The sequence below is a fragment of the Poecilia reticulata genome, linkage group LG12 (genome assembly GCF_000633615.1).
Source record: "Poecilia reticulata strain Guanapo linkage group LG12, Guppy_female_1.0+MT, whole genome shotgun sequence".
Lineage (NCBI taxonomy): Eukaryota > Metazoa > Chordata > Actinopteri > Cyprinodontiformes > Poeciliidae > Poecilia > Poecilia reticulata.
The window spans coordinates 11,018,507-11,031,602 of record NC_024342.1 but is presented as its reverse complement, the minus strand read 5'-3'; the positions used below and the strand labels follow the sequence as shown (position 1 = coordinate 11,031,602).

General features: G+C 35.6%; 1 protein-coding gene across 1 annotated transcript in view; it reads right to left on the bottom strand.

Moving 5' to 3' along the window:
• Window positions 1–12,570, bottom strand: part of il11ra (interleukin 11 receptor subunit alpha) — a 47,460-nt gene extending 34,890 nt beyond the window's left edge. Inside the window, exon 1 of the mRNA XM_008423845.2 lies at window positions 12,429–12,570. The gene's annotated coding sequence lies outside the window, so the exon portion shown is untranslated. The remainder of the gene's footprint in view (window positions 1–12,428) is intronic.
• Window positions 12,571–13,096: the final 526 nt, after the last annotated feature.

Sequence of the window (13,096 nt, the reverse complement as noted above, 5' to 3'; positions counted from 1 at the left end):
GTCCAGAACTATTTATTTTTCTTTTTTTAATGGTTTCAAGTGATATTCAAAATAAATCTGAATAATAAAAGTTTTTTTTTTTTTTTGTAGAGTAGCAGAAAGCTTTCTGAAGCAAAGATCAGGCTAAAGAATCACACAGTAAACAACCTTCACAGACTCAACATCTGACTAAACCTAAATAACACACTTACAGACGAAATCACATAGTGGAGCCCCTGTAGAATCTAAAATGAGWCTGTCCACTTAAGGCAGACTTTGGGGCTAATGGATCCTAAAAATGTCAAGCTGAAGGGAAATCTCAAGAGACTTTCTGACTTTTCAGTGAAACCAAGTCAGCAGAGCAAACATGTCACATTTGAACTAATACAAAGAAACGTTTAATTATTCCTTTATATATTCATTTTACAGAAACAAAATCAACAACCTCACAGAGTTCTTGGATTGCATGCAAAAAGCAGACGCAATACGATTTGCAGTGATGTCTCTTTCAGCGTGAACAAATGTCCAATTACGAGAAGACCTCATCAGACTGCGTGGCTCCATGAACAGCGCTGGCTTCAYAGGGAGCAGATTATCCAAGCTCGAGATGGCACCGGAGATAGAAAGGCTGATTTACAGAGCACCACCATGATTTGGTTGAAGTTTGTTGACTTTAAGATGCTTGGTGTTTGTTTGTGTACGTGCATACGAGCATATGTGAGTGTGTATGTGTGTGTTTGTGTGTTGATGGGATCCAAGAGAAAGATTAAAAGGGCTGTTCATGATCAAAGGCAGAAGCAGATGGAGGGTGGAGTTTAACCAGAGAACCCTCTACATGACCACACTAGTTTGAGGTAATAATCTGACTTCGACTTCTKCCAGGCTAAACTACAGAATTTTTACYTCGGTAAAAATACACTGCACCGTGTTTGCACCTGCAGAGATAAGTTTTAATTTATATATATTTTAAAATCTTTTAGAACTATGACAGTTTTTAAAAAATGAAGAATTACATGAATGCAAATTGATAGAAGCTGGACTTGATTCTTCTTTTTTTTTTACGCTCACTGAGCACAGGTGAACTCGGTGCCATCGCCCACTTTAATTTTATCTAAATCTTAAGGCAAATGTTGACACAAGGAATAGACTATTTAACGAGCAACAAAAAGGAGGTCAAATAAGTTTATCATCAAACAGAGAGGAACGCTTCTCTTCTGTGATAGTTTGTGGATGTTTAAAGTTATTTATAATTAATTTTTCAACATTTTAAACATGTTCCCTTAAAGTATAGTCTTATGTAGCCATTTAGAAACTCAGGGGTTCGGCTTTTTAAAAATGTTTAGCATGCATTGAAAACATCTGAGTGCAGATGTGGTATGAAAAGAATGCGTTTTTTTTTTCAGGCTAGATGATTACTCACCACAATCTAAAACAAATGTTAATCTGATTACTTTACTGGCTATTGTAAAGATCCTTTACTGAAGCTGTCTTGCCAAATGCACTTTTTTCCAAACACTGTTGCTGAAATGTTCTGATGTCTGTTTGACAAACAACCTTAACATCTGCTGCATGGCTGTCATCAGCAGGGCCTTCTCTTTGTCTGAAAAAAAAAATAAAAATACATCTAACAAAATGTTGTCAGCTGCAAAAGCAGAGGCCACCATACATCAAGCCAACAAAACTGTCGCTGGTTTTTGACATCTGTTTAGAGTAAAACAGCACTCAGTCAGACATTCCTGATTTACTGTAAGTTTGGAAAAAAATCAAACAAAAGTGAGACTCAAGAGAATATTACAAACCACCATAAAGCGTAAAAAGAAAAAAAAAAATTTAACGCGTCAATTCTTAATGAGGAAAAAAATTATGAACTTAGTTGTTTATTGTAGATGAAAAACTGGATGGTGGATGAAATTCAGAATGGTCGACTCTTGACTGGTGGATCAAAAAGCAAAGAAGATTATCTGTTTCCAATTAGTAATCCTACCATGCTACAGTATCAACAAAACTCTTCATTTTGCAACCTGTGGCTGAGTGATGATAATATTACTGACAGTTTGCTATTTTTAGTGTTGGTGAGGTGTTCCAACATGAAGCGAGACGAGGCACAGAGACGTCAGAGGAAACCAAGATGACAGAAAAGCTGAACAGAGCACAACAAAGTTGCTCTGTTTTGTTCTTTCGAGCTTTCGATTGTTGCCTTGGAAAATGCTGGTTTTGGAAATTTCATTTGATCTGTTTTCTGTTAAACATCTGTTGTTGCAACGCTAACTGTGATAACAGCTAATATAACATATTGTACTCCATTAACATGTCAAGTCAAAGCTTTACAAAAGCTAAAGATCAGAAATCTACCACCAAGTTCAGATCAAAAACTGTCTAATAATTATCTGTTCAGCAAGAGAGAAGATACAGTAGACATGTCAATTTACATAATGTACCTCATTGGTTATATAATGCAATAAAAGTGTTGCATACGTAGTTCAGAGAGGACAGAGAATCCACTATAGTAATACTGGAGAAAAATGACTATTGACAGAGTTTGCTTTGAATCTTCTTAAACTTGGAAGGTCAGAGAATAAAGAGTGCACCCACAAGTCCCAACGTACATAATCACACCTGACATGAGTCATCTGAAAAGCGATGGAGTGCAGCAAGTTAACAAACACTGATCAATCTGAACACCAAAATATCACACCAGGGTTATGTTTAAATAACGTCTAGCTGCATTTTAATTGCATGAAATTCTTCCGGATAAAACCATTGACTAGTTTTTTACCAACTAAAATAGTTGGGAAAACCTAAAAAACATACATATTTTGCAAACATTCATCATCCCCCAACCTGTATAAACAAAAACTGATTTATTTTTTTGCAAAAACTATTTGAACAAATACAGCTGTAATTCCGCAACAAAGCAACATCATGACTTTATACTCATTTGTTTTTGTCACCTGTCTGCCAAATCAGATATGATCATCATGCTCGATAGCATCCATTTATCCTTTAAGTGTGCAAATGCTCCATAAAGACAACAAACACAGTCAGAGCTAAAAGAGAGGGAGTAGGCAGATGCTCAATGCTAACAGGGAAAGAGGGCAAGAACGAGAGGAGAGAGAGCAAGAGAGAGAGAGCAAATGTAAGAAAACCGGATAAGACAAAAAGACAATGAAATGTTTCTAGGAAAAGCCATAGTACCACTGAAGCATCAACTGGAGTATCACAACACACACATACCACCATTAGACATGCCAGCAAAATCCAACTGACTGTCACATAACTTAAACAGACAAGTTCATCAAATATACATCACCTCCAGAGTGAAAATAGTCACTTCCTCACAAGGACACATGAAGGAAATATGGTTACTTCTTAGGGAACTATATGTCATCTATTCACCATTAGGCACCAACATAACACTTCTACAAAAGAAGGGTGCACATATAATCAAGATTATTAGCAGAGAATCTATTTGGGGTTTTTCTTTCTTTCAGAAATTGTGTGAAGTTTGCCTGTTTTCAATTCACATACTACAGCTTGTGAATCTGATTCCTTTTATTTTTAATCACTCCAGTAACATGTAGTAAAATCTTTATAGAGACAATAAATGAGAGGCAAGAAAGATTAATTCAACACAGGAAGATTTAGGTTTTACAAAGACTTCATGTCGGCATAATAGTTTTGAAAGTCACATCTGAATCAGTACATGCACGAAGGCATGCTTTTTGTCAGCATTGAGATAATGTTTTAAAACCACAATACTTTCTCACCATGTGGTTTACACAATTTAAAGTCGGATTGAAACAATTTCTCTAAAAGTGCTCAAGATAACAAGCTTGGTGTTTTTCATAAATCAGTATACTATTCAGAAGTTATGGTTTTTCATGCAGTCACTTGTTTCTTTTTACAGTAACTGTGCTCACACTTGGTTTCAATAAATGAAGTGTGGTGGAGAAAGACAGAGAGGAAAAAGGCCCCAAATGTTGTGGATCTGGCACTATCTCAATAAAAAGAAAAGCTAGCATATTTTTTACAATAAATTGAATTAAGTTTGCATAGTAGTACAACATCAATAACTTTCCAACAACTTGAACATATTCTTATAAAAAAAAAAGATAGTCAAAACTAAAGAAGTGTCACTGAAATTGGCATGGCATTGAGGGCAATGGTCAAAATAAAGCTCACAGAGGAGATGGGAACAGACTGATACAAAATTTAAGAGATAGGAGCAGAAAATTTGCATTCCAATTTCAATTTCAACATTGCCTTACTTGGCAAAAATACTACTATCAAATGTTTTACCATTTTTGGAGACTTAGTTTCAATGAAATGTAGTTTTATTTTTGCTCAGAAATTAAAAATAGTTTCCAGAAAAAACAAAACAAACCAAACAAACAAACAAACAAACAAAAAAAAAACAAACAGGAATCCCACGGAAAAAGCAAAAATAAATAAATAAAAAAATACAAAGATATGTTTTGGTCTTTGTAGACTTCAATATGCAAAACACATTTCCTCTTCTACACAGTTGGGACAAATGTTGCAGAAACATGACTACAATTCCCACGAGATGAAAATGTACCTTTTAACCAAAATAGCAATTGAAAGTATAGCCTTATTTTGTAAGTGTATCAAAATACTAAAGCATACATCATACTTTCTAAATAAAAATGAACTTTCCCCACATGAGAATAGGGTTTCCAGTTGCTATTATGTTACATAACAACCAAAACTATAAAATGAAAATTTAAGCGTGCGATAAGTACAAATGTCACTACAGGAAATGCTAATGAGAGACATGTACTTCACTGTTTTACAAGTGTAAGAAGTCTTCAATGACAAGTCTGAAAAAAGTTTTTAAACTAGAACATTTCAGAAATGACAGTAATAGTAAGCAAGACCACCTGCAGGATGAAAGCCAATACCAACATACTGAAAAACTCTGGGGCATTTTTGCCTGACTGTTTTGAAAAACAATCCTGTTTACTTTATGTTGGTCTGGTAAATAACAGTGAACAAAATTTGAAACCAACACCCTCAACAGAGTTTTTCCATTAAAGACTATTTACTGTACCTAGCTTGAATAATCTATCAAGTCGGATCTATTTTCAAAGTCACCACAGCATTGATTAAAATAGTTAGATTAGTTCTAAAATATTTATATGTAAGAAAATCTGTCTTACTTTGGAAAGTGCTTTTCTTTTATAATAATTCCGGTTTAAGGCAACAGACAGAAACCTCACAAAAGCCCTTTTTGTTTTAAAAGGTGATAAAATAAATCAGGGACTGTCTGGATTTCAGGGTTATTCGACTATATATATATATAAAAAAACTTCTTCCTGAGTGGAGGCTTTTAAGTAACATATTTCCATCAACATGAAATAAATGCATTATTTATTTACAGAGAAAACCTTCCTTCATTCACTTAAAACATGAAGCCACACAGACATAATATAAACACTGCTAATGCAAATTTCATTTAGATCAATTTAAGACCTTTTTTCAGACCAGTGTGCTTTGTAAGACCTACATGAATTATGAAATGTAAGTCAACCTAATTACTGCCGTATGCAATATCTTATTATTATGTAGCTAACTTATCAACTTAAGTTAGTTAGATGAACCTTTGTGTATCTAATGTGTCCTGCTGTTTGTGGCTAAGTCATGTGAAGCAACAGTTTTTGCTTTTATGTTACAGAATTGTAATGGATTTTACACAAGATGCCTATAATGGTTATTTATAAGAGTTTGTTCCCCCAAACTATTGAGATCTGCATTTTCAAATCCTCCTGGAGAAGCTGGTAGTGAACAATGTTTTTTATTTTATTTGAATTCCCTAGCCAAGACAATTTTAAGCTTAGCAAAAATAAATTGATTAATTACATAAGACAGTGAAAACTGAACTGTTCCAGTATAAAAGCAGGTGTTTTCCTAAGCCTAGTACGTAACACTCCAGCGTTTTCATGTCTTCCAGCTGCTTCAGTCACATATTAATTTAAACATAAATACATAAAGCAAGCCAATAAAAAGAAAGAGTTCGAACAATGCTGTGAGTCTGTTAGAAATATGTGTTCGTACACTGGCAGCAATTGAACTTTGAGAAATAAAACTACACATGTGATAATACCCATTGATTGAAGTGGAATCAGTAGGGTTAAACCAAGCCAACACTGAAGAATGGAAAAATGTCTTGGCATAAAGTGCTTTAGTGTCTTTAGAATAGCTTCGAATACCAGAAACCTCACTAAAATGAGAAGACTCGTCTCTTCTAGTCCTTGAACGTTATTACTATTAGATGTTTAATTAAAATTTATTGCATTTATCCAAAACTTAATTTTTACTTGAAATTGTATCTGTTAAATTTAACTGACTAAAACATCTTCAACACATTACCAAAGACTATTATTAGGGATAAATTATTTACAATTCTTCCTCTTTGCTCTCCACTGTGAATCAGTCCTCTACCCCAGACAGTCCTTGTTCAACTCGTCTAGATTTGGGGTCTTAATGTTGACATTACTTTGGGCTTTGAGAATCAGATCACTAATGGCATAAACAGCACATTATTCAAGCCAGTGTAGAGTTGTTAGAATTGAAAACAAAAACCTAAACAGACTATTCAAGAATAGCCTTGGTCTTGTTAGCAATACCAATGTATCCCAAGGTTTTAAGAAAATTTTTTTTTTTACATCATTTCATGTCATTTATCCACACTGTAAAGAGAGGTTGGCTTTTTTACAGCCCATCCCCCTCATTCCGCTAGTGTTTTTAATATTCTTATTATTTTAATACTTTTAAAATCTTATATTTTAAGGTAATTAAAGTTCATCAAAATGCAAAAAAAAACAAACAAAAAAAACAAGCTATGAGAAACAAGTCCTGAATACATATATACATGTAACGTGAGGCTGCAGCAAGCTACCGAGACTTGTGACAATCCATTCTAGATGCAAATGTTACAAAATTATCAAACATTATTGGAGATGCATTTCCTTGATCATGGAAATTGCTCCCTTCATTTAGATTTTCAGAAGACAGTAAAAATGTCAAAATCCAGAGAGCTTTAACGCCCAAAGGAAAATGGTAGAACAGCTTTGCTCCTCTGTGTATCCTTCCTGTTATCTGCTGGGCCTTGCTCTCTAGCAGCCTGCATAAACTACAGACATTTCTCAATGAATTGAAGATAATGTAATTTTCTTTCAAACAGCCTTTAGTAGCTCAGTACCTTCTCTGACTTTCTGAACAATTATGAAGACTGAAAATGCTGTACTTTACTCAGTAACAACTTGAACATTTGGTAGCACTTATGATGAAGCCTTTACTAATCAGAAAAAAATGGGTCTTGATGTTCTGTTCAAATCTGCTATGAAAACAACTTAATGATTACCTTACAGAAGTGTCAGTATAAAAGTAAAGGAAAGGCCAACTGAAGCCAAAATATTAGCATAAAATTACTGAAAAGTCCAATTTATTAAAGTGTCAACCTTAGAAAGAGTAATACACTACTACAAGTAGTGTGGTGAACTCAACAAGAGTTGTAATAAAACCGGTCAGAAAACCCAGAAGTGACTTAACTCTCTAAAAAGCTCTGGCAACTGTAAAAGTCCAAAATAAGAAGGTCAACAAGCCCGGATAGACAAAAATAACGAGGAACTCTTTGTTAAGATCGTTTCATGAGTTAACAGAGATTCTTTAAGGTTTGACTGAAGTAGAAAGTGCAAGAGCAGCAGCACAGAGGGATACAGACCCCATTCGAGGCCCCTTAAAGTTGGTTTAATATCAAGGGCTGGCTCTTTTGTTTCTCCATCTCTCACATACACACCAAGTGCAGTATGGCCTCAGACCTGGCACGCTGCTCTCAAGTTCTTGGAGCAGATTTCTCTCTAATTTGGAGTTGATTGCTGTGGGCCCTCTGTGAGTGACTAGTGAAATATGAGTGTGGAGCGAGTATGGAGGCTTGGACGTCGTTTAGGGCTGTGTGCATTTGATTATACGAGTGTGCAGGCACAAAGCCACTGGCCAGTCTGAGTTTGTGTCTTTACATGTATACTGTACGTTTGTGTGGAGCTTCTATCAAGGTCTATGTGGAGCCAGAGTGTGTTTTTTTCCCTGCGCACATGTGGTTTTTGGCTAGAGCTAGCGCAAAGACTCAGAGCAGTCTGCAGGGAAAGCGAAAGGCAAAGCTGAATAATTACGTTGCTAAATCCAGAATAAATTATCTGGAGGTAAGTTTCAATGATCAAGTTGTTCCAAACTTTAACTAAAGCAAATAAGTCAGACAGTGTCCTTGTGCTGTCCAAAATCACACTATTTGTTTAAGACCAATGTCAGAGAAAGAGAGGGAACTCTGGGTTTTTACAGAGAAGTGCGTATTACGTTTAATCCTTTTCTGTGCCTCCTGTGTTCTTACCGATTCGTTTCATTTATTTTGCCCATTTTGAGAGCTTATCTTAAAAAGTACCGTAACCAGTACCCAGAGAGAATTCTTTTGATAAAAGTCTTCCAATGAATTACTGTAAATTCAGAAGATGACTCACTAATTTGAGTTGAACAAGTTCAGAATCCCTCCCTGATACAAAACTGGATTTTGCAAAATCAAACTTTAGTTTTAGTCTCAAGATCTCTTGATATTTTTTTTAATTTGTTTTGTTATGGGTGGAGGTTGGAGGGTGTAGGTTTGTTTTCTTTTGGCTTAACTAATTAAACTATCATCTCTAAAAATGGTTGGTGTTTGAAAATGGATGGCCAAGCCTTCAGATTTATTCCTACCCTTATCTCAGAAATTGAAATTTAAAAAAAATTATATTTTGAATGAATTTAACAAATTTGCATTTGTACAATATTAAAAATTGATGTTAAAATACATGTTTGCATAAATGACAAAACAAAAGATAACAAAACTGCCTGAAGCTCTTCATTTTTCTATCGCCGTGTCTTGTAACGCCGTTGTCAAAGGAACAAAAATCTACCAATGATTCTCAGAATAAGGTGTGCTGTTCAGGATACACCAGACCCGTCACGTTGCTGTGACATAATCTCCCTTCAAAGGACGCAACCTCTGAATCTGGATGCAGTCCTGGTTAAAAAAAAAACACTTTAGATTCTTTTCTTTTTTGAGGACTCTTATACAGCCTGTACTTGTAACTCATTTTAACTACTTCCAAAGTTTAGTTTTTCCCTTTTAGCCTGAGTGTTTCAAGTAAAAATACCCTAAATGTTTCTTATTTTAGAACCAACCTCTTAGCCAAAGGCAAACATTTATTTTTACAGTCCAGCATGTTTAAGATTAGACTCTGTTGAAGGACGTCCCACATAGCAGTCATCTAAACTCCATCGTCCAAACTCTAAAATATAACGAAGTGCAAAATGTTTTCTGCTACAGCTTCCCATCTCAGTCGGGACACCGGACTTAAGAAGGACTCAAGGAAGGGAACAATGCAATAGCTGTTTTTCCAGCAATAGCCAGCACAAACACAGACATATCAATTGACTGGCCAAAGTTTTCTTGGATGTGATAAAGTTCCCTAGATATGCTCTATGGATTAATCTTCTCGGACCAAAGATTCCTCCATCCAGATCAGTCCCCTTGTAAAGGAATTCAAGTTTCTGAGTGTCTTATTCAATGACATACAGCCTCATCTGCAGAATTGTAGGGATTCCTCCAGCCTCTCATGCAGAAGAAATAAGTTAGCCAAAAAAGCAGGAAGATTTGGATGAAATAAGCTTTCTCCAATGGTGAGGCGCGCCGAAGTGGAGCTGCTGCTTTTCAGTCAGTGGATGTGGTAAGGGAATTTGATCAGGATTATTGCAGAGCACCTCTCTTTGGATAATTTCCTGGCATGTTTTGTTGGGAGGAGACCCAAAACCCAAACTTCCTGGGGTGAGTATCTCTTCTAGCCAGTAAGCACCTTGGGTCCACAAGAAATATCTGGATGGTGTCACTGGGTTTAGGGTACCTCCACAACCCCATCTCAACAGTACAATCAGCTTCAAGACAACAAGTGTAAACGGGCTGATTAACTTTTCTACAGCTGATAGAAAACTCAAACTACAGTTTTCAGGGTCTGGCCAAAAGTTTAGATTTTTTTTTTTTGACAAATACGTTGTAATGAAATTAGCATTGTTAAGCTCTAAAGTTTTTTATTGACTGTGCCTTTTTGTGTTTTACTGCGACAAAGAAGTCCATCACCAAAATGAGTTGCAATTGATCAAATGTCAGCTACAAATTACTTCCAGGGTGTTGCCTCTATTCTTTCATCTTTCAAAAGATAAGCCCGCAGTCTGAGAAAAGTTTAAAATTATTTATACGGATTATAAAAACAGCTGGGTAACCCTGGGAAAACTCAAATTCCCCAATCCTGAATTTATTGTACGTGCACAACAGAAGGAAAATGAAAGACATAATTCAAGAACTAGGAATTCAAGTCTGAAGCTAATTTACTGAGAACACATCACTGTATATTCCGGCACATTGTTCCGGACCATACATTGAACAGTACCAGAAGCCAGACCCGGTTACCGTATTTGTGTGTACACACTTAGCAAATAAAGAACCGTCTGACTCCATTTCAAGCTGCATCATTTCTTTGAGGCAATGCAGACACGCCTGGTGTATAAACACAAGTGTTCTGACGTCACATAGCAAGATCTGTTGGTCAAAATCAAATTTTACCACTAATGGGTCCAGTTCCACATTGAAATCTTACGCCTTTATTGCAGCTATAACTTTCCTAACAACATTACCCTTCAGAGGAGCAGTTCTACACCTTGAACTTTGACCTACATGCTCATATTTATTAGGAAACATTGAAGAAAGTGCAATAAATCATTCTAAATCAAAAGACAATATCTTGCAGCAGAGTTTGTCCTATTCTTTTTACAACTTACCGTCCTGTTCTTACCCCTGAGTCGCCCCCAGGGTTCATCTTTCTGCTTGGCGTGTTTGCATTCCTGCCGTACTCTATTTAAAGACTGGATCCCTGCACTGGCACGAGGAATGCACATCTGCAGCGAGACCCCTATGCCATTGTGTCCATCATTCTCACAGTATTTCTTTCTAGTTGCATATAGAGTTTGCGACTCCCATGCTGTAGCCCCGCAGGAGCTTTGGCCGCACAAAAGAATAAATATACAACCAGAAAAGAGCTGAATGGAGAGTAAACTTGTTTGTTGCATCAACAAGTGCATTTGGTTGATTTAAGAGTCTCATTTATACTCTGCCAAGAGAGCATCTGCACTTGAGAGCTGGAAACCGAGAAAGTAAATGAGAAAAAGCAGTGGTTGCGCACAGGTCAGCGTGATATTAACACAGTAAGACAACCTTAAGTAAAAGTAACGTTTTTAATTATCGGCAAGTCTAATGCTAAGAGTTTCAAGAACGTTCATTCATTATATCATGTTATCCATTATCATTTTGTTTCATTCTTGCTGCAGATGTAGCCACGGCTCGTTGTTTATGTTTTGGTCCAATAAAACTATGTTTTATTTACCTAAAGTCAAGTAGTTTTAAAATGGCCCAATAGTTTGTTAATAATTTTCTTCCCACTATTTAKATAAATAATAATACCTAGTTTGATAGATAAGTAGATACTTAATTAATCCCTGCAGGGTCTGAATTCAGTTAAAAAAATATTAATTTGGAAGATTTAGAAACATTTAATTGTAATATTTACTTTAAAAAATGATCTGTTTTTTTATTGTTGAAAACGTATAACTGTACTGTAACAATCACAATGTTATGGGTGAATAAAAAGAAAGCTGTCAGTTAATCTGACATGAAAAAAGATAAAACTTTAATCAAAGACCAACTGCTCAAAGCAAAAATACATTTGAAATATATATATTTTTTTTATGGTTTTGTTTTACAACTTTTCAGTTTTCAAATTGCATTTAAGGATACAAATCACCCACCTTTTACAAAGAATATATATTTTATTATCATGTATCTGTTGGTTTTACCTAAACATTACCTGGGTTTGATTGAATTATTTTATTTACATCCAAGGATAGATTTTTTTTTCTAAATTGTACAAAGAACAAACATTAAAAAGTTACTTTAATTTCAACCAGAAGTTGCTTATTTTAAAGAAATGTTTTATTATTTATTTTTTTTACATTTAAAGTAAAATCCAAAAAGAAATAAAACAGTTTATACTCCAAATAAACACTTGAAGAAAACACAAAACATATATTTATAGAAGCTAGCTTGTTGTGCATTATAATAAATGTAGAAGCTAAAATCTCTAATATAAAGGGAGATATTTATTGTCTAGAACACTAAAGAAAAAGCGATCCAACACAAGCTAGCATCATGACATACCGCCCCACGGAGCAACACTGGAGTACATTTCCCTCCTGTCCGGCGGAGAGAGGCGGATAAAACTTTTCGCCTCCCTCCTCCACGCAGCCGCTAAGCCCGTTCTCTCCTGATTCACAACCGCCGGCAAACTCACCTTGGACAAGCTCCGTGGGTCAAACGGGCATTATTATGTTGTCTTCTTCCATGGCTGTGACTTCGGCGGGCAGTTCTCCGAAGAGAGAGTACAGTCGGACTAGTTGGTTGGAGAGCGACAAACGAGATGAGACGGGATGAGAAAGAGTTGGAGGAGGAGGGCGAAAACGAGGTCAGACGGATCCTGCTTTCTCATTGGAGGAGCTGGTTGTCAATCAGCCGAAAGAGTGGGCGAGTCCTAACTGTAAAGGGATTATCGAGACTGATCCTAATTCAGAAGTTCAGTGGGATGGGAAAACAAGCTGGTTTGCTGGGAGGAAGAAAAACAAAACAAAACATAATAGTTCAAATATTTTTGTTTAGTTTTAGCAAATAATTTTTTTTAATTAAACTTGGTGACACAATGTCAACTTCATTTTGTATAAAAATATCTATTTTCAAAAATGACAATGATTTTTATAAAATACAATAAATGTAATTAATTAATTAATTAGTTAATAAGTTAATGGTTTATTAAACTACAATTTGTACAACATATAACCTCAGAAAATATTTATAAACTGAAAGCAAGATTTGGGTGCAAATATTCCAAAGACTAAATAATATGCCTACAAGCCCTATTTGTTTAAATGTCCCTTAACCAAGTTGTGACCCCACTACACCCATTAT